This window comes from Corvus brachyrhynchos, unplaced genomic scaffold, assembly GCF_000691975.1.
Source record: "Corvus brachyrhynchos isolate BGI_N302 unplaced genomic scaffold, ASM69197v1 scaffold245, whole genome shotgun sequence".
NCBI lineage: Eukaryota > Metazoa > Chordata > Aves > Passeriformes > Corvidae > Corvus > Corvus brachyrhynchos.
The window spans coordinates 6,257,146-6,280,150 of record NW_008238988.1 but is presented as its reverse complement, the minus strand read 5'-3'; positions in this window follow the sequence as shown (position 1 = coordinate 6,280,150).

Below are 23,005 nucleotides of genomic sequence, written 5' to 3'. Positions count from 1 at the left end.
GGAAACCCCTGGGAAGGGATGAGGGAGCCACTGGCAGCACTGCCATGGGCAGTGGTCATCTCAGTGACCATTTGCCATGGCCAGTGGTCATTTCTGGGCCCATCGTGTACAAATTAATGATTGATTTAATTCCTCACTAAATTATCATCAGCATCACAGGGATAAAAAGCAGGGATAAGACTGGAGTTCACCCCCCTGCCATGGAGAAAACCTGTTTAACAAATCCCAGGAAACTGATTCAATTGTCCCAATAAATCCCAATATCCCATTCCCGAGGTAAAGCTGTGTTTTGCTGTCCTGACACATTCCAATTCCTGTTGCTGTCTGCGTTAAGAATATTTGGGAAGGGACCTTAAATCCCATCCCATCCCACCCCTGCCATGGGGTGGGACACCTTCCATAGACAAGGTTGCTCCAAGCCCATTCCTGATATTTTAAACCGGGAGCAGTCATCCCATCTCCTGTGAGAAAGCCCTACTCAAAATCAGAAATATCTCAGATTTTTCCCTACTTTTTTCTTTCCTCCATTCAAAAGCTTTCCAGAGAATATTTCATTTCCCTTTTATCCGAATATTTATTAAACTTTGTGTCAGCCTATTCCAAAAATCACAGGCTGAGATAAGAGGAAATAACAGCATCCCTTTCCCAGCCTTGTGTTCCATCCATCCTGCAAAGGGATGAGGAAAATAAACAGATGGATCAACTCCCTGCGAGCCCAGTATCGACCCCACGGAAGAAAAATGAAACCTTCTCCCAAGATTTATTTGGGATATACTCACAGATCTCCAGGAAAGGAGTGTATAAAAGGTGTTGCTCATCCCTGGTGGCTCCATGTGATTATGTGAAGGATACGGAGCTTCCCCACAGAAGCAACACAGCCGTGAATTTATTGAATCTGATTTTCCATGAAGGATGAGGTGTCAGCTATTCCAGGAGGCAACAGCAGCATCCTGTACCTCGACTCATGGAAAAAGACAGGCTCAGGGAGTTCGAGGTTGGAGTTTTAGGCATCAGTCTGATGGTGAAGTGGGATGCTCCGTTGACTCATCCCCGTATTCCCAGTGCAATTCCCTCTTGGAAAGGGGAGCCCGTGTAATCCATCCTGCCTGAGGCCATGAAAGAGCCAGAGAAGCATCACTGGGAATTCTTATTAAACCATTAGGGATCTTGGTGCTGGAATCAGACTCCCAATATTCCACGGGTGACTTTCCCTGGGATCGCAGTGTAAGCAAGGCCCTCACGGGGAGTACAAACCTCTGCTGCCACAGCTCCCCGTCCATTTTTTTTTAGTCCATGCAGGAATTCATGCTGGGGATTTTTTGGAATTTCCCCTCCATCCTCCTCAATCCTTCATGGCTAAAGAGGCAGGCAAGGAGAAGTAACTGGATCAGCTGGATTGACCTGGATGAGCCTGATTCTGCCCCTCTCCTCTGCTCTCATGAGATCCCACCTGGAATTTCACGGACAGGTGTGGTGTCCCCAATAAAAGAAGGACATGGAACTGTTGGAGCAAATCCAGAGGAGGCCACAAAGATGCAGAAGGGACTGGAGCACCTCCCCTATGGAGAAAGGCTGGGAAAGCTGGGAATGTTCAGCCTGGAGAGGAGAAGGTTGAGTGGAGACCTCACAGCACCTTCCAGGATCTGAAGTGGCTACAGGGAACCAGAGCAGGACAATTCATCAGGAACTGGAGCAACAGGACAAGGGGGAAATTTAGGTTGGATATTGAGCAGGAATTCCTGGCCGGGAGGGTGGGAAGGCCCTGACACAGATTCCCAGAGCAGCTGTGGCTGCCCCTGGATGCCTGGAAGTGTCCAAGGCCAGGTTGGATGGGATTGGAGCAGCCTGGGACAGTGGAAGGTGTCCCTGCTCTTAGCAGGGTGTGGGATTGGCTTCTCCTCTAAGCGGGGATTAATCCCTCCTTTTGCGCCCATCCCAATTCCAGTGACAAATTCCTCAACCTTTGTTCCCTCCCTCAATCATCCCCACCTCATGCTGCAGACACCCAGCAGGCAAAGCTGGCTTTTGTCTCCTGGCCAAGAAATTTGGAGCTGGAAAATCACAAACTGAAATAGGGAGCGACATTCCCGCTTTTGATGGAAGAGCATCCAAGCAGGGAGACAGGAGAACTCTCCAGCTCTCCCAAGCTGGTAGAGAATGATTTTCCAAAATAGCAGCTCCACTTTAATCAGAATTTATTGAGCTCCACGCAGGCTAAGAGATGCTAAGAGCAGATGTAAATAGAGAATGCCAGCTTAGATATCCACGGGATGAAACATTATCCTGCTTCTTATTCCAGTCTGGGAATATTTGTATTGTTTCAAATGCTGACTTCATCAAAATTCTCTATTTTTGCCTTATTAAGACCCAGATCACAGCATTTTAAGAGATAAATACTCCAATCCTGGCATTGAGTTTGGTTTCAGTCAAAGAACAGCTTATGGTCTTGGAAATTTTTCTTCCAGAGGAAAATTTAAGGAGTTTAGAGAGGGCATTGGAACTGGATGATTTTTAAGGACTCATCCAACCCAAACCATTCCATGATTCTCTGATTCATATTCCTTGCCTTGATTATGGCCCACAACCACCTCAAATTTAACAAAAAAGCAATTAAGAAATGACTCTTCTTAAATTTTAAAGACATTCTGAAATCTGGCACAAATAAATTCAAACTACGAATCAGATACTCACTGTTATCAATGAGGGTCATCAATCAGTCAATCAATCAATATCCATTGATTCATTGTCTTGCAGATCTCTTCTAACACATCTCTAAATGCTGAAATCCCACCAGATTTCCAAGCCCTGGAAAATCCCTGGAAAAAGAGGTTCTCTGCTAAAGATGAAGTGTCCGGAGTGACAGGATGAAAGGAAATGGCCTCAAGTGACACCAGGGCAGGGTTAGATTGGCTATGAGGGAAAATTTCTCCATGGAAAGCATGGAGATGGAACAGCAGTGATGGAATCCCCATCCCCGGAAGTATCCAAAAAATGTCTGGATGTGGCACTCGAGGATTCGGTTTAGTGGTTGATGATCCTTAAGGTCTTTTCCAACCTTAACAATTCCATGATTTTTTAAGTCCTTAACAGGAGTGAATTCATTTCCCACCGCTTCCCATTTCCAGCATCTCCGGTGGTATCTGGGATGATTGGACACCCCAGGATCCTGTTCAACCCGATCAATGCACAGATTTGTGATGACCATCCCAAAAATATCTGGGAATGGCAGGAATTAATGGGAGAGAACACGGTTCCTGTCCAAAGCCACCTCGCCTCCTTGTTGTGTTATTCATTTCCAGAGGAATTAAGAGCTGAAAATGGGGGCTTGTGAGCAAAAAAAAATCCCCAGGGGCTCAAGTTATTCCCAGCTTTTGTTTTTATTTAATGAGCCTCTGGAGCGGGTTCCAAGCCAGCAGTTTCTGGAATGATTCAGCTTCTCAATCCCAGGGAGGTGATGCTTGGCAGCCTCGTAGCAAAGTGCAGCATTTTGGGGATATTTTCCACACCTTCAGGAGCAAATCCAAGATTTTGCTGCTCTAAAGCAAAGATTCCAGCCAGGAAGAGCAGCAGGGTCAGGCACTTTTCAAGTCATGGAGGGGAGGCACCAATTTGAGGTGTTTAATTACCATAAATCCCACCCCAAACTAGGTCTGAGCGTGGCTGCACGAGGATTTCGGCTGATTTTAGGTTCCTATCTCCACATGCAACAGAGAAATCATTTCCTCAGTAGGAAAATAATCCTGGAGTCATCCAGGCTTAGGAGAATCATGGAATGGCTTGGGATGGAAGGAGTTTTAAAGAGCAAATGTTTCCATGGGCATTCCCAGTTTATGTTGGAATAAAATACAAATCTGGAGGAAAAGAGGGAATAAAATACAGCAAATTGATAAAAAGGGCTCCCTCCTGCTGCCTCAGGTGTGAAATGGGAATAAAGAGATGAATTTCCTCCTCCTTAAAACTTGAGTACAAGACTCATCCAGCAAAAAGGTTCCTACTTCTCATTCCCGGCTAAAACCCTTCCGAAATCCCAGGAATTCCAGCACTTTTCTGCGAACCTTCCCACGGTCTGAGCCTTCCAAGGCTTCCCGTCTTTCCCGCTGCAAGGTGACGAAAAGGCTTCCCCCGCCTCTGTCAAAGCAGCCGGCGCCATCACCACATTTCATTTTTATTGCCCCAAAGGCACAAATTTGCATTTGAGGGGATTTGAAAAGATGCCGACGATTCCTTTCGACCCAGGAAATTCCGGATAAGATATGGATCTATCCCCTTCACTCCCAATGTTTTTTCAGGTTGATCTCATCCTAGTAAAAGCTCACGAGGCTCTTCCTGCTTTTACCATCAGACAAATCCCAAAATGATGATTTTGCTGCCAATAAAAACCTCCAAGTGTCTATCCAGCCCCTAAAAAACAGCTTTTAGCACTTCTGAGTGGCTTCAATTTCCTGAATTATTCCTTTTTTATGCCCCTGATGCTCCAGAACATGCACAGGAAAGCGTTGCTTGTTCAAATAAGGATTTTTTTATCTCCTGTTCCATAAAAAACTTCCACAAGTGCAGCGGGAATGGTAAACTGGGGAATTAAGTCATTCCATAAGGATGAGCGCTGGCCTCACAGCAGAGGGTTGGTTACAGGAGGAGTTTAAGTTAAGCTTGGTCTTGACACACCTTAAAAAAAATCACAAATCAGCAAAAAACTCTGGGGAAAAACAACCAAAGAAAACCCAAACCAAAACAAAATCTCTTTAGACATCCGTGATTGTTTAAAGTTTCTGTTTTAGCAGCACAGCAGGAGGAGTTGCCCAAATCTTTAGGAAAAAAACAGGGAAAACCAGGCTCAGTTGGGCTGCAAAAGTTGTATTCCACATTTTTTATTGCAAACACCTCAGGAAAGGGAAGTTGGAATGGTCCCTGCAAGTCAGGGAATCCTGGAATGGTTTAGGTTGGAAAGGACCTTAAATCCCATCCCGTTCCACACCTTCCGCTATCCCAGGCTGCTCCAAGCCCCATCCAACCTGGCCTGGGACAGTTCCAGGGATCCAAGAGCAGCCACAGCTTCTCTGCGAATCTGTGCCAGGGCCTCCCCACTCTCTGAGGAAAGATATCCATAGAAAATCCACAATTCCTCCTTTTTCTCACACATATTCCGTGCCAGGATCGCAGCTCCCGGGCTTCACCCTTTCCCTGAGCTCAGCAGCAGCAGGGAACACTCCCACAAGTATTTTTCCCCCTTCCTTGATGAATTCCATCCCCCTGTGGACAATTCCAAGGGAAGCTTCACCCAGAGCTTCTTCTTCCTCTGCCTTGAGCATTCCCGGGCTGGGATTCCTTAAGGAAAAACCAGAATAAAAACACAAAACCCGGGATTGAACTGGGAAAAAAAGGACAGCTATGAGCAGATGGCTTTTTGTGGCTTTTCCAGAGGGCTCAGGGATGCATTTTGGATCCTGACAAATGGGCAGGAATGATTTCCTTGTGCCCAGAATCCAAATGCTGCCCTTTGAGGCCGAGCACTCGAGTGGGAGCCGCTCTTTTTGTTGGACAATTCCTTCGATAAGTGAGGGGGGAAAAAATCAAAGGAATGCAGAGCTATGGGGGGAAAAAAGAGCGGTGAAGGAGAAAGGCACTCGGATGGATGGGGGAAAATGGAATATTGAATAAAAGGGAATTTTTCCTCACAAAACTGATCCATCCCTGCTTCTTACCCAGTTGTTTTGGCTCCATGCGTTCCCTGCAGGAATTCTGCTCCTCATCCTAGCATGGCCTTTTGGGGATGAAGCGTCCTTTTCCAGCACAAACATTCCCAAAACTCCTTTGAACTAAAAGAGGAGAGGTTTAGGTTGGATATTGGGAAGGAATTCTTGGCTGGGAGGGTGGGGAGGGGCTGGGATGGAATTCCCAGAGAAGCTGTGGCTGCCCCTGGATCCCCAGCAGTGTCCAAGACCAGGCTGGAACAAGCTGGGATAGTGGAAGGTGTCCCTGCCCATGGGAGGGGAGGGATTGTGACCTTTATGTCCCTTCCATCCCAAAGCATTCCATGATTCCATGATTTAGGCACATCTCGGACACCAACTCCACTCAACCCCTGCCTTTCATTTTCTAAATCAATTTAAGGGTGGTTTCATTATTCCAAGGAGTGGGGAGGGGAATATTTGTGTCCTGTGATGCCGTGGATCCAGCAAAAAAACTGGATTCTGGAATATCTGAACAAAATAAAACTGGAAGCAACAGCCAAAAGCAGCTGACGGGATCCTGCTTCCATTTATCCCTGAAAATTCAGGGAATAACTGCTTTCAGCACAATTCCACAATGGACACAATTCCACAATGGGCACCATTCCACAGTGGACACCATTCCACAAGCTCAGCTGGGAAGTTGAGTGGACAATCCATTCTGGGAAGTTCTGGAATTCTCCTGCAGCTCAACGAAGGGAGCATGGACCACACAGCAGTGCCAGGGAACAGCATTCCTTTGAAAAGGGAAGAGGAAAAAACCTGGATTTTGCTTTGTACCCTCTCATTCCCTGCTCTAGGATTGGATTCACTTCCAGGTTTGATAAAGGCTGGAAAATAGAATTCTAACTCTAGTTACATCTGGATTTCCTGGCAGGGTGGTCAGGAAATGTAAATATTTTACGTCTTTTGGATAAACAATTCCTTAGGGCGTAAATCTGGAAAATTTTGGGAGAACGTGGAAGTCAAAATCTCATTTAATGTCTTTTCCGTGGATTTTTAAGGAAAGAGGTCCCATTCCTTCAGCTTCTGTGGGAAAGGTGATTCCTGGGCCACATTTTAAAAGCTCCATTTGCGCTAAATTCCAACTCGATGGGAATTGATCCCTGATTTTGCAAATTCTGACTCCAGGCCAAGCTCAAATCCCAAATCCAAGACTCATCTAAACCAGAGAAAAGCTGAGCTTGCAGCTTGGCTGAGCAACAACTCCAAGGGCAAGACAAGGTGGCAGCCAAGGAAAAGTTTTCCCTGGAGTTTCCCTGGGAAGAACTGCAGCAGCAGCCCAACCTTAGGAAGATACCTTGGAAAAATCAAGCTACTTGTTTTGGATTTTAAGGAATTCTCAGGGAATTCAGGGCATTTTCTGCCTTTAAGGGAGCCCCCACCAGCTCTGCCAGTTGATTTCCTCAGAGCAAATTCCTTCTTCCCAAAACCAACAACCTCCTTTGCATTAAATCAAATTAATTTGGGGCTTTTGGGGGAAAAATCAGTTTTGTTAAAAACTGGGAAATGCTGATGACAGCTAAAATTTTGCTTTTTTCACTTTACCACCAGCCTGAGGTGGATCTGAGGGACCCCTGAGCATCCAGAATCTCCTGAACCGTGTGGCCTAAGAATCTTCCATTACACTGCAGGATCACCGGCTTAGGCCAGGCCTAACAAAGCCAAACCCTCCTGGGGCAGGGCACAATCCTGTAGAGACACCAAAAGAAGGGAAGAAGGAAATCATTGCCATCGACCTCCTGGTGTTAACGCAAGACTCGGCTCAGAGGTGACACTTTGGGCTCTTCCTGCCCTGGAAATGCAGGATTTTCCTCAAAACCCCCCCAAAAACGAGGGAAAAGCAACCAGCGGGCTGCAAAGCATCACCTTCACTAAGAAACGCCGGCAATCTGGGTGTTCCTTGGAATTCTAGAGACAAACCCCTCCTCTTCCGCTGCCTGGTTGGAGCCTGTCCCTGTCCTGCTGGCTCCAATGGAATGAGTCATTCCCTGCAGGCCCCTTGGAAGACTCGGATACATCCATAGAAGGTTTTCTATAAAAGAGGGATGAGTCAGAGCCGGACTGTGCCCCCAGGGACAGCCGGAGCACTTCCATGGCTGAGGTCAGCTGGGAGCAGTGACGGCAGCAGAGCCTGGATCACCCCACCAGCGGGAACACGGATTGGAATGGGAGCACGGCGCTGGATTTTTGGGATCAGAGCTGCAAACAGCAGCACAAATTGGACCTGCACAGGTCCAGGGGGGAAGCGGAGTCACCTGTGAGGGGAGAGAAGCTCCTGTGGGATGGGGTAACCATCCCTAGGGATGTGGAATTTAAGGAAGCTCCCATGAGCAAAGCCAAGGATGGACATTCCACAGGCACTGGTCAGCATTGCTGGTGACCAGTGACCCGAGGGAGCGGCTGGAGCTGGGCCAGGGGGAATTTAGGTTGGAGATCAGGGAAAGGTTCTTCCCCCAGAGGGTGCTGGGCACTGCCCAGGCTCCCCAGGGAATGGGCACGGCCCCGAGGCTGCCAGAGCTCCAGGAGCGTTTGGACAGCGCTGCCAGGGATGCCCAGGGTGGGATTGCTGGGGTGTCTGTGCAGGGCCAGGGGTTGGGCTGGATGATCCCTGTGGATCCCTTCCCACTCAGGATATTCCATGGTTCCATAATCTCCATTCCCAGCCAGCAGTGAGGAGCTTCCCACCGTGGCCTGACTGAGGGCTGGTTTAACCCCAGCAGCTGAGGAATCCTAAAAACAGCCGGGAATTTCCCATCCCTCATTATCCCCCCTGCTGCAGCCAGGGTGGGCCTCTGCTCCAGCTGATCTGCAGGAAAAACAAGGAAAAACAAGGAAAAACAAGGGAAAACATCTTTGCAGGCTTTGTTCAGCTGAGTGGAGCCTTCAGCAGCGATTAACTGGTGCATGCATTTGAAACAAACCGGGCAGGGAAGGAAAAGAAGGAGGAGAAAAAAGAAGGATCCATGGTTCCAGTATTTAAATGAGATTTAAATGAGCCATTGGTGTTCCTGACTATGAGGGAGAAGCAATGGCCCTCATCCAAGGAATTGCAGTCCAGGTGCAGCAGCACCAACTTAAAGTGAAACCAAATTTTTAGTTGCAGAGTTCCCAGCATGGAAAACATGGATTTTCCCACATTTCCAGGATGGCAATATCCATGTCGCCCTGGTAACCCTTTCATAGAATCATGGAAAAGTTGGGTCGGAAGGAGCCTTAAATTCCATCTCATCCCACCCCTGCCATGGCAGGGCCACCTCCCACTGTCCCAGGCTGCTCCAAGCCCCAGTGTCCAGCCTGGCCTTGGACATTCCAGGGATCCAGGGGCAGCCACAGCTGCTCTGGGAAATCCATTCCTGGGCCTCCCCACCCTCCCAGCCAAGAATTCCTTGAAAATATTCCCTGTGCCTCAACCTCCCTTGCTGAGTTACCACATTCCATCCCTGCCACATTCCACCAAACCATTGCCAGGCGCTTGTGGTGAAATAATCACCCACAATTCCCAGTATTCCCAACATCCAGCCACACATTCCTTTTTCCATCCACAAACTGATTCCACAGCAGCAACAACATCTGTGCTCCAGCCTTTGGAATCCAGGGAATCCAGGGACAATGAGCAGCTCATTTCTTTGCTGCAAGGGAGGAGGAAAAGAGGGCCCAGCTGGGCTGGGGGTGTCACTGCTCCTGGGGGCACCAGGAGCGGGTCCAGATCCATCCAGAGGGATGCAGAGGGATGGAGAATCCCTCCCACATCATTCCCAAGCACCTGCACATTGGTGGAAGCAGAAGAGCACGCAGTGCAGAGGGATCTGGATCCACCCAAATCCCATGGATAGATAACAGAATGGTTTGGGTTGGAAGGGACCTTAAAGCCCATCCCATCCTGCTCCCCCTTCCATGGAAAGGTCATTTCTTCTCGTTCCTGGGAAAAAGGACTGCTCCCCTCCTGGCTCCAGCCTCCTTCCAGGGGGTCAGAGAGAGCAGAGAGGTGGGAGGGGATCCACAATTAAGGATTCAGGAATCATTTGTGTTCAGGCCACTTCCAGCTGCCTCCCAGGCAGTGCCTTCCCATCCCACCCAGACAATCCCTGACTCAATTCCCCCAGCCCCTTCTCATGGAAACGTGTGGGATTTACCCACAAACATTCCCAAACCACTTATTCTTCCCAAATCTTCTAATTCCCACCTCCCCCTCCAAACCTCCACAGGCTCCACCTGCGCCAGAGCAATCCAACGAGACAGAAATTCCCTGTTTCCCCTTCCTTTCCTCCGAGCTTTTCCTTCCTCTACCCAGACAGTGCAGGCCTGCCCAGCCCCTCCCATCTCACTAATTAGGGATAATTATGTCCCTACAGTTCCCTCCTGCATTATGCACTCCCACCAGCATCCAAATTTTCCTGCCTGAATCCCTTATCCAAACTTTTTTATCCTCCCTCCTTTCCCACTGAGTAAGAGTTAAAGTGGAAGTTCCTTCCCCACCTCAGCTCCATTTCTTATCCTCTCCCAACATTCCCAAACAGGAGCTGGCAGCTCTTTACCCCTCATGAGCTGGAATTTCTCTTAAGCATCCAGATTTTTCTCAAATCCTGCCAGTTGATCCCAGAGGATCAACCTCAGCCAAACATTTGGCAAATATTTGGAGGTCAGGGGAGCAAAAAGGTGAGCACAGGTCAAGGTCTGTCTGCAACCCCCCTTCCACAGGGTGCTCTGTGCCCGTGGCTCCATCCGGAGATTCCCAGAGTGGCGAAAAATGCTGGAATTCACTGCTCCCTCTCCTTATGTAACATCCTCCTCTCTTGCCAAATTACCCGTGCCTGCACATTTGCTTGTCCTGACATTGTCTCTTAACGAGCTTCAAGTTTTAATCAGGACAGGAGTTTTTTCCAGTCCTTACTTTCCCTGCCCAATTGTTCCGGGCTTTCCCCCTCCAGCTCCCTCGGAAGTTAAATCCAAGCATTCACACAGTAAACAACTCCCTAACCAGGTCAATGCACATTATCCATTCATTATTCCAGAGCTCTGCTGCAGTCAGATTGATTCACTTTTCCTCCCAATTTCTGGCTCCTTAATCCCATTTTTAGGCAAGGAAGGAAGAGTTCCCACCCTGCTGGTTACCTCCAGCAAAACTCGGGAGCTCTGCTTTAGAGCAGGAGCTCCATTCCTGCCCCTCCTTCCCTCAGCAATTCCAAGCTGCCTCATCCCAAGTGATCCATCAGGATGGACCAGCAGCAATTTCCTGCTTATCCCAGTGGTTTCCTGCTGGGCAACCTGGGATCGTAGAAGGTGTCCCTGCCCATGGAATGGGGTTGGAATGGGATGAGTTTAGGTCCCTTCCAACCCAAACCATTCCACAATTCCATGATTCGAAACAGCAGCTCCAGGGAAGGAAAGGCTGGAGGAGTAAAAGGTGAGGAATGCAGCAGATCAGGCTTGTCCTTGTCTTCCAGGGAAAATCAGGATGGAATATTCCTATGAAAACACTACTTCCCTGCTCAGCAAATTCCATTCTCTGACATATCAAAACCTCTCAGCATTCACCCAAATTTAGGGAGCTTCAAGAGTCTCCAGAGAGCTCAGCCAGATCTGTCCCACAGTGGGAATTCCACCTGGGAGACAAAAAGACCTTCCAAGGCTTTTCCAAGAGTCCTCTTCTGCAACTTGGCATTCCTTTCAGGAGGACTCCTGCTCCTGCTGGTGCTGCCCATCCCTCTCCCCCTGCCTCCCACCTTTCCCAACTCTTCCTGAGGATCTCACAAGAGCTCACCCTGATTCCCCAATCCCTGATTTTCTGCTGGAACAGGATTCCGTCTCCTCTGGAATTCTCCTCCCTAATTTGCTGCAGGAATGGTTGATTAAAACTCAGACAAGGGCTCTCCGTGGGGTTAAACTCCAGCACATTCCCAAATCCAGCAGCACTTTTTTCCTTCTCTTCTTTCCTGACACTTCGTATCAGGAGCAGAGGCTTCTCCTGCCTTATTTCCGATGGGAAATGCTGGAATGTCCCTCCCGCCAGGAGCCTTTGAGTCCTCCGTGGATTAAATACAGGGATCCCCTCACAGAGTCGGAACACAAGGGAACCATGCTCGGTTTATGGGTTTTTCTTGAGGGATTGCCTTGAAATGATCCACTGGGACTGTTTTAGGAGCGCTGGGATTTTTGGGCTTGGGGGAGAGGGCAGAGCCAGCCTGGAATGAAGACATTTCCTTTTGGAATGCTGAGATGGAAAACCATGGGCACCGTGTCCCTTGGAGCAGTGCTGCCAAAAGCCACGTGGCCAGGGCTGAGCAAATGAAGAGAATTCCAACCACATTTACCTAAAACTTCAAATCCAAACCCTTCTGCTGACCCTACAAATGTTCCCAGGAATGTTTTTGCTCTTTCTTGATGGAGGGATGGGCAAATTCCTAAAGGAATGGAATCACAGCACAAAAGCACCTCAGAGTGTTGGGATATTTAGGGGAAATAAGGATTTGGGATCACAGGATCTGTTGAATTGGAAGGGATCCGCAAGGATCATCGAGTCCCACTCTTGGCCCTGCACAGAACCATCCCCAGGAGTCACATCCTGTGCCTGAGAGATCATCCATTCGGGAATTCTGTTGGAATCTTCTCTTCATTCCCAGACTTTCTGACAACATGGACCAAGTGCTGCTGACCCAGCCCCGAGCTCTCTTTGGCCACTGCTCTCTGATTTTCCTTGACCAGCAGCACCTGCTCCTCAAAAAACTTCCATTCCTGGAGTCCCAAAAGATCTTTCCCTGCCTCTTTCCAAGGCCACTTTGGGAATCTGTGAGACCTTATGTATACAAAAGTAGGTGGATTAGGAGTTGGCTGCCCACCTGGAGAATCAAAAAGGTTGGAAAAGCTCTCCAAGATCAACCCAGCAGCACCACATCCACCACTAACCCATGTCCCCAAGTGCCACATCCACACGGGTTCTGGACATTTCCAGGGATTTGACTCCATCCCTGCCTTGGACAGCCATTTCAACATTTGAAAACCCTTTCCATGAAGAAAACTTCCCTGATTTCCAATCTAAATCTCCCCTGGCATGACTCGAGGGCACCTGCATGGATGTGGCACCAACATTTTCCTGCCATCAGTGAAGGAAACCAAACTCATCCCTGGACACACCTGCTTAGAAATGGGATAAACTCATCCCAAATATTCTTGAGGGATGAAATGGATGAAGGATCAAAGGGTTTTGACCTGCAAAGACTCATTAAAATTAAAGCTAGAAGCCCTATCAGCTACGAATCCATAGGAATAAAGATCCCATAAAAGTCTCCACAAACAGGAAACCAGAAAAATGATCCCATAAATCGATAGGGTAAAAAGGATCAAAATCAGGCACTGAGGAAGGTGAAGTCCTCTCCCAGCTCTGGGATCTCTCTTGGTTCTCATCCTTGTTTCCTCCTCCATCCCCACTACACCCAGCCCAGCTGCTCTCCCAAATCCCACCAGGAAAAAGGAGTGGAGGGAGAAATAAAAATCAATTGAGAAGCCCCCAAAATCCTCCCAGGACACCCTCTCTCCTGGATTTCCATGTTTTAGGCAGGAATTATTTTGCTGAGCCACCCCAGGACAGCACATGGCTGAGTCACGAGCTGAAAGCACAAAAATGTGTAAATCCAGAGCTAAAACCGAGAGCAAACCACACTTAATTAGCCTCAAATACTCCGGTTTTCCTTGATTCATTTTTTTTCTCCTTGTTTTTTGTTAGTTCTGTGCATTTTAATGCATGTTGAGCCACTGGTAAATTGGAAATGTTAACCCTGGGTCAAAAAGCCCTGGGGTTCTGTGAAAATAATAAATAACAAAGCTGTGGAGTGCATAAACAGCTCCCTGCAGGTGAGGACACTCCAGGGGCTGCCACTATTTACTCGGGAAACAACAGCTCCCACTTCTCTCGGAAACCTTTGGTAACCTCCCCGTAATCCAATCTTTTTTTAAAAAGCAGGAAAAAAAGAAAAAGGAAGGAAAAGGCAGCAAATCTCTCACACGGCTCCCTTCATGTAGCAGCAAACCCGAACAAGCGGTCGCAGATCCGCAAAAAAAATTGGCATTTCCATCCCGAATCATCCGTCATGGGCACAGCCTGCAATCAGGGGAAATTCGGGAGAGATTTCCTGGGCCAGATATTCCATTTCAAAGCGTGTCCAAACCCTCTGGAATGGTGGTTGCAGGGAATAAAAAGTGAATCCATAATTGCTGGCCATTTGTTTGAATGTCCCGATCATATTGCTGTCCCTACTTTCCGCCCTCCTTTGGAAAACAGCTGAAATGTTCCTTTTTTAAAGGATTGAAGGGTTATTTGTAAGGATTGAATGGGGCTTCTTTAGTTGCATCGTCCATCACAGATGCTTATCAGAAGGAATCGGAAAAGAACAAAAAGAAGGAGCTTGGCCCGAAAAGAATCCCAGGAAAATCCTTCTCCGAGGGTGTGGGACAAGCCGAGATCCGCAGGTGGCAAATCCAGCTGGATGCCAAGCAGGATAAACAACCTGTGCTTGCTCCCAGGGGAGATTCCTGGTGTTCCAGTGGCTTGGCAGAATTTCAAGCTGTTCTTGAGAATTTCTTGGACATTTTGAACACAGCTCAACACTCCAGGGAAGTTCAGGGGTCTGGAATGGTGGTGTGGAGGTCTGGGAAAATTAAGGATGAGGTGTCTGGGGCCAATCCTAAGGAAAATAATAAAACATAACCCTAAAAATGGTTTGGAATGGACAAAAATGTTGAAGATCATCCAATCCCACCCCATGCCACGGGCAGGGACTCCTCCCACTATCCCAGGCTGCTCCAACCTGGCCTTGGAAACTTCCAGGGATCTAGGAGCAGCCACAACTTCTCTGGGAACTCCATCCCAGCCCTCCCCCACCCTCCCAGCCAGGCATTCCTTCCCAAGATCCCATCTAAATCTGTTCTCTTTCAGTTCCAAGCCATTCCCTGTGTCCTGTCACCTGTCAGGCTGGAAGGGACCACAGGAGGTCACCTGGGCCACCAGCAGGGCCATGCCAGAGCTCAGGATTCCATGAAGTTCTGCTTGGGCTCCAACACCACCAATCTCAGACCTCACCTTCCTCAACTGCCCCATTAAAACCATTTTTCTCCTTAAAATTCCACTCCTACTCTGCTCCAGACAGGAAATTTCTCCCATTACATTTTTGCCTACCCAAACGTCAAAAAAGATAAAAATAAAAAAGGGCATCGCTGTGGGAAGTTTCAGTTCCGACAAATCCGCTTTTCCTGACAGTCTGACACCGTGGGGAATGCGAGAGCTTTATCTGCTAAATCCCTGGGCAAAGCTTGAGGCTCCCAAGTGTCTTCCCACAGCTCCGGGCACACATTTCCGGAGGCATTTCCCACTTAAAATGCCAGTTTTTCCCTTTTCCCAGCGCTCTCTGAGCCCCCGGGTTACTCAGCTGCAAAGGCAGGAGCCTGTCTCCATAATTGGTTTTTTGCAGAGCAGAAAGATGGGATAAAGGGATGTTTGCAGTTGGAAAAGCCAAAATAAATCCAGGGAATTTTAACAACGGCTGCTAAAGGCCTTTGGAAGCAATTCCTGTTCCAGGGTAAATGCTGAGGGGATTTACGGGAGCCCACTTTGGAATAAGGCTCAGCTCTTCCCTGGATCCTAAAATTCACCCTCCAAGTGCACAAAATTCCAATGTTTTTGTATTTATTTCATTGGAATGCCCAGTGTTAAGGAAAGGCCTTTAGGGCAGCTCACAACCCCAGGGTTAAAAACGTGGCGAGAATTTCATGATGCGAAAATGGGGAATTCTACAGAATCATGGAATTGCTGAGGTTGGAAAAGCCCTCCGAGATCAGAGTTCAGCCATTCCCACCACTGCCCCACGTCCCCAAGTGCCACATCCACATGGATTTGAAATCCCTCCAGGAATTGGAATTCCAACCTCTTCCAGTGCCCGACAACCTTTCCAGGGAAGAAACTTGGAATGTGCTGGGGAAGTGTCCGATGACCAGGGGGAAAGGGGAGCTCATAAGAGCAGAGAAAATTTAGGCTGGAAATTTTTCCCTGGAAGAGTTGGCCAGTCTGGAACAAGCAGAAACAAGGGACAGGACCCAGGGAATGGCTTCCTACTGCCAGAGGGCAGGGCTGGATGGGAGATTGGGAATTGGGAATTGCTGGCTGGGAGGGTGGGGAGGGGCTGGGCTGGAATTGCCAGAGCAGCTGGGGCTGCCCCTGGATCCCTGGCAGTGCCCAAGGCCAGGCTGGACATTGGGGCTGGGAGCAGCCTGGGACAGTGGGAGGTGTCCCTGCCATGGCAGGGGTGGCACTGGGGTGGGATTTCAGCTCCCTTCCATCCCAAACCATTCCACAATTCCGGAATCCCTTGGTGAGATATCAACAGCAAATCAAAAAAAAAAGCCCCAACCACCTCCACTAAATTTTCCATGAACTCCACCTGGAAGATTTTGCTCCTGGAATGAACCAACTCCTTTCTGGCAGAACCTCCAAAGTTTCCACATCCCTCCTCAACTCCCAAATTCAGCAGCCAGGGCTCTCCATGCCGAGATAATTTGAATTTGTTTCACCAAGGAGAGGATTTACGGGAAGGCGAATTGGGACCGTGCTCCCCGATCCTGTTGTGCCTTAAGATCCGGCATTAACAGCTTTTAATTCCACTTTAATGACTTAAAATCGTAATTAGTTAAGTCAAAGGCCTCCAAACATTACAAGGGAGAAGATTCCAGCTCTGGAGGTGAGAGAGGGACAGAGTTAAGAAGCCATTTGTCGAGGCCACATTGGTTTTTAACAATTTTGTGATTAAAAGCAGCTTTTTCTTACAGAATCGATGATTTTTATTTGAATTTATTTATTATCCTTTACTGCATAAAAAATTAGATCATGCAGCAGGCTGGGATTGCTGGGAACAGCCTGATTCCTGGGAATTTTGGGGCCTGCTCATGTTGGAATCCCCAAAAAACCAAATTGCCCAGCTCCAGTTTTAGGGTCATTTTAAGCTATTCCAGGCTGGAAAAAAAAACCAAAACAAAAACTAAAAAAAAAAAAAAAAAAAAAAAAAGACAAAAGGTTGGACAAATTGGGTTTTTTTTAATGAGAGTTTTGCCTGTGGATATAATTTTTCCCATATCCATCAGGAATTTTTTTTCCATATCTTTTTGTTCCCTGCGTTAATATCTTTGACTCTGCTCTCGGGTTCATGGAGGAGCTCAGGGGACACAAGTTTGACATTTTTAGATTTGTCAAATTTATCATAAAATCCGTTTTCAAATCTAAACACTTCTGAACTATTCAAATTATTAAAATACAAAAAATGACAAAATTAAAATATAAACATTTCTTCCGAAATATTTCTAAAATCTCTTTGGTCTCACCTGATAAACACAAATTTAAATGGTGCAGGAGAAACGCAAATAAAATCCCTGCTGCCTCAATTTCAGTGACTGAAACAACCCAGAGCACCAGGAGTCAGGAGAAAATTCCAGAAATACAGGGAATGGTGTGGGAATTTGGGAATAATATCCCTCAAAGCACCACAAATTCATCCTAAAACAGCAGGATAATGAGCCCTCAAAAATTCCCTGTTCCCCAGCAGAGCAGCTCTGGCTCCTGATCCCACATTCCCTTAATTCCCTACTCCTATGGATTCCTGGTTTTCCTGAAGATCCCACTGCAGGATTCCTTGCTGGAATATCCTGGATATTCCTGGAAAAGGTTCCAAATGGTGGCAAATCCATCTATAAATCCCAAGTTTGAAAGTAACAATGGGAGATTTATGAGCATCAATCAACATCACAACTTGAGAAAAATGCTTAAAAATCACTTTTAAGGTGGATCTTTAACTAAATTTTGGGTTTTTTCCAAGGGATACTTTCATTTTCATGCCCCAGAAATAGAAAAGTGATTACATCCAAATTTTTGGGGATTACTCCTGCCTGGGAAAGATTAAAGGTGGGATTTTGTGGTTTGAAATCAACTGGAAAAGCTGCAAAATTCCCAAATGCACCAATCCCATCCCTGTGCAGTCACCCAACGCAGATTTTCCTAAGGGTGGGAAGAGGCACCAGGTGGAAAGTTGATTATTCAAAAAGATCCGTTCCAGAAGGAAAAACATCAGCCTTTTGGATTTGTTGGAATTTGCATCCAAATGAACAGCAAGCGGCTCCTGGGATGGAAATCCAACCCCCGAATTTCCTCGAGTGAACTGGGGAGGGCCTGGATTTTGTACGCAGAGCTCTGAGGCTGAAAAGGGATTTTCAGGAGAGGTTTATGTCAACCAGGAAAGAAAAGACCTGGAAAAAAACCTGCCTTTCACTCAGTCTTAGGCTGCTAATCCCAGCCTACATTTAGACATCGCTTCCAAATAAAGCTCCAGCTCCAAAATCCGCTGAATTCCAGCATCATTTTTTGGGAGCAAACGGCTCCGTTTTCTTTTCAGCGACCGAGAGCAAAAGCAGATCAAAAAAAGGGGGGAAAAGAGGTTTCTTTTCAGCTTTGAGTTTCAATATTTAAGCCTCAGACTCTGCCTGCCAAAGTTTGGACATCCAGGGGTTTTTTTGGGATGAAGTTGGAATTAACGGGCTTGGATTTGGATCAACTGGAAAGTCCCAGTTTGCAAAATTTGTAGGAATTGTCCTTAACGAGCAAAACGTCAATCTTGGAAGATGCACAAAAATTGGGAGTGGATTTCTGTGCCGGGAGTTTGGAAGTGCCCAAGGAGCAGAAATCCTCTGGAAAACCGAGTGCCAAATGTTGGGGAATGAGCCTGAACAATCTGGGATAACTGGAGGTGTCCATGCCCTTGGCAGGGCTGGAATGGGATGAGATTTGAGATCCTTCCCACTCAATCCCTTCTGGAATTCTGTATTATCCTGATTTCTTCCCCAAAATTCCAAGCTGCATTCCAAGCACCCCTAAAAACGTGGATTCCCTCACAAGTGCCAGATTGCAGCACCAAAACCATAAAACTGAAAGCACCCAAAAATATCAATTTTAAATAGAAATATCTTGGAATAACAGCTCCAAGCCTGGCTGAAATGCAGGATTTTTCCAAAGTGAGCCTTGATTATTCCTGAAAAATATAAATCCAGCGGATTTGAGAGATCCTTTCCTTTATTTTTTTTTAGGAATGCAAACTCCAGCACCTGTTGAATTCAAATTTTGTATTTCCCAGCTCTAACTCAGCCCCTCAGCTGTGCAAACACCCTGAGGTGTTCACATCAATATTTGCAGCTTAAGTAAACTCAGAGCTCAGCCTAAAGTCCATTCTCAGCATTGATTTAAAGATCAACCTCACGCGAGTCAAGAATCCCAACATTTTTTTCTTTCCAAGTAATTCTGGGATGTTTTTCATCCAACATCCAATTGCAGCTCTGCCTAAATCCTCCTTTTACCCAGTTCTGAGCACTCCTGCAGCTCCTACTGATGGTTAGCGGTGTTCAATTAATTAATTAAACACGGGATTTATATTTATTTTATATTTATATTTATTTTACAGAATTCCCGGGATTAATTGGAGCACTCAGCTCGTTAACTCAGAGCATAATGGGGTTTTGATTAGGGCAATTATGACAATGCCATTTATTCCCTGATTGCAGCAGCACCTCCTCAGGTCTGGATGGTTGGGCCATCCTCATTCCAGGAAAAACATGGGAAAGGAATCCTGGAGCGCTGCTCTGGTGCTCGGATGTAAAATTAAAAATTCAAATTCTTGTTTTAAAAATTAAAAATCTTCCTTTTTCTCCCAGGAAATCACTGACAGAAATCCCCGAGGAGCTCCTGTTGCGCTCCTCACAAAGCTGAGTGTGGCGGTTCAACACAAAAAATGGAGTTTTTGGGAATTGTTCCTTGCTCTCATTAACTGGGAGCACCAGCCAGGAACAATTTGGTTTTCCAGGAGCAATTCCAGGCAGTTCCATAAGAAATTCACTGAATTCCAGCCCTGCTGCTCTGGCTGGAGCAGCTCATTCCTTCAGAAATTCAGGATCGCGCCAAGCAGGGAGGAAAGGAGAAAGGGGAAGGAAAGGGGAAGGAAAGGGAAGAAAAATAAACAAACACCAAATACAAAGAGAGGCTGTTCCCAGCACCAACACCGGGGATGGGCTGGCAAAGAAACCTTTGGATCGGATTAATGGCTAAAAATCTGGGAAAAAAGAGCTCTCAAGGAGGTTTGTGTGGATCTGAGCTGAGTCTTTATCACTCTCATCAAGGCCCTTTCTGCCTATATTTTTAGGCTTTTGTTGTTCCGTGATTTCCTGATTGAATTCAGAGATCTCCTGGAACAGCTCATTCCCATATCTTGAATACAGATGCAGATCCTGCTACGGAATCCAATTTCTCCCTGAATTTTAATTCCAAAGCTGCTCTTTGCCACACTGTCCACATGAAAAATCAGAATTTTCATCGTTTCATGAACCTCTGAGTGTGTCAGATGCAACAGTGAACCCACAGACAAAGAAGCTGGAGTTTGAAGTTCCTTCCCAAACCCACACTTTTACTTCGGGCTCAGCAGAACTGATGGCATTTTTTCCTCCTGGATTTATCCAGCAGATTCCTGGGATTAAAGGGAGGCAATAAATTTAAATCTGAGGGGGTTTTGGGGGAGAATATTTAGCAAGGAGTCACTTTTTGGTGAAACTGGAGCTATTTTGAGGTCAAATCCATCAGGGAGTTCAGACTGAAATTATCCAAGGAAATTGTCCGAACAATTTATTTAAATTTAATTTTCCTTTTTTTATATTTCAGCTGAGATTCAGTAAGAATTAAATGGCTTTTAAGTAAAGGGAGAGAAGAGAAAATAAGATTATTATCAGAAAAACACTTGGAAGTGGAAGTTGTGGGAAAGCACCAGCTTGGTGGCAGTTTTTGGGATGAAAATTCCTTCATTTCCAACACACGCAGCAGCCACGGGCTCTCCCTCTGACAAGTTCTGATGGAAAAAAGAGGGAAAAAATGAAATCCAGTGATTTCCAATTTATTTGGGATGGTGGCTGCTCTGAGACAGGCTCTGCCACAGAATTCCTGGGATTCCTTCCATGCAGACAAAATTCCTGGGGCTCTCCAAGCTTAATTAACTTGGAGCTGCTACCTTTGGGAATTCCAAGAAATCCACCCAAAGATCCATCCCGGGGGATGCTCCAACCCTGGAATTAGTTGGCAGAGGGGGATTTGGGGCATTTTTCCTGCAAACAGAGCTGAAATTGGGATTAATTATTCCGCACCAACTTCCTCCTTCCAGGTTTCCAATGCCAATCTTGGAAGAGAAATCCCTGCCACAGTGGGATCCACCCACTGGAACCTCAGAGGGACCTCGGAGGGACCAGTTTGCCCAGCTGGCCCAGTTTCCAGCAGCATTCCAGAGCTTTCTGCAGGCTGCTGTGCCCCTAAGTCAAGGGGAATGGCAGCGACTGCGGAAAATGCAGGAAAACAAATCAAAATTCCCATTAAATAAAAATCCAGGATTTCCAAGGAAGTCTATCAGCAACACAAAAGGAGGAAAGCAGGAATCGGCTCTCCTTAATTCTCCTTTTCATCTTTCCAGTGGGGAAAAAGCAGGGAAAAAGCAGCAAATGCGATGGAAAGGCGGAATTATTGCTTTTGCTGTTTCCCTGCTCTCTCCCTGACAGGGAGAAGGGAATTTTTTACCACCTCCCTTTTGTTCTGATGCCAAAATCCAGCCCGGAGCGAGCAGGACAAAGAAAAAAAGGAGCAAAAAGCACAAAAAGAAAAATTCAGAAACATCATCACTCTGCAAAGAGGAACAATGCAAGGGAGGCGGGAGATCCTTCCCAATTTATCTTTGATGTTCCCGTTCCCGACTTTACAACGGAGATCAAAACAACCCCGACATCGAATGTTTTGCTCAACACGGAAAAGAGAAAATTTTCAAGGATTTCAGAGGATTTGGGTGTTTAAGAAAGGCTGGCGTGAAAATTCAGCACTTAAATGGGAGGCTTATTCCTTTATTCCAGCTGAGGACAGCTCGGGAATTTCACCCTGGAATTCGGCTCAAGGTGGCAAAGCAGAGGGAAAGGAGATGGAGCAGCCAACCTGGGAAAAACAAGGAATTTGTAGGAATGTGCTGCCATTAGCCACAAAGCAAGGTCAATATGGAGAACTCAAGGAATTTTTTTCCCATTTGTGGCGTCAGGTGGCTGAAGTTAGAAGGGTTGGACACGCACAGAGATCCTGGGGTTGGATAATTCTGGGATAGTCCCTGCCAGGGAGGGAATTTCCAGTAGGAAATAAAGCTTTGTGCAAAAAGGGACTCCAAAACCAGCTTTTCTTCCCTATATATTGTTTAGGAATCACCAAAACCACAACAGGCAGTGAGGATTTATAGGATTCCTTGATATATTTTTTTTTAAAAAGCAGCATTTTTAATTAAAAATGTGCTTTAAGCTCATTATTTTACCAGATTGGCTCGAGGCGTGGGGGTTGCTTCCCAAACTGCTGAGAAAAATGAGCTCCCCTTTCTCTGTCAGGGAATAAATGGATTATATTTGCTCCTCTCTTAAACAAAGCGTAATTAAAGAGCTGCGATGTTCCCAGTCAAGGCAACAACCCCGACATTCAATTAAAAACCGATCTCCTTTATTAAGTTACAACCCAATTCCAGGTTTTTCCTGGTGATGCTGACAGTTCCCAGCTCCTCCGAGATATCTCGAAGCTGTTTTGCTTTCGTAAACTCCGATTTTTCCTGTTTGAGTCGTAATTTTCTCACCTCATCCCCTGCGGGGTGCGACCTCCATCAGCAATTAATGACCCGAGACAGAAGAGCCCGAGGCTGAGCCCATCAGGAATTCCACCTTGGGATGACACTTCCATTCTGGGGAACACCACAAATCTTTCCTGCAGACCTGTTGTGCTTTGACGCCGGCCCGACGCCAGGCACCCACGAGAGTCGCTCACCCACCCTCCCCTGGCACAGCTGGGCAGAGGAGAGGAAAAAGATTAACGAAGGGTTCATGAGTTGAGATAAGGACCGGGAGAAAACACTTCAAGGGCAAAAAAGGCTCAGCTTAGAGGTACAAAGGGAATTTATTGCAAACAGAATCAGAAGAGGATAATGAGACGTAAAATAAACCCTTAAAAACACCTTTTTTTCCCCCCCAGCCCCTCCCTCCTTCCCACCGGCAGCGCAGGGAGACAGGGCACGGGGGTTTGGTCGGGTCATCACCGAGATTCTCTTCCCCTGCTCCAGGAGAGGAATCTTCCCCTGTGAGGCCGTGGGCTCCCTCCCACGGGAGACAGCTCTCCTGAACTTCCCCCGCCGAGGCCCCGCTCT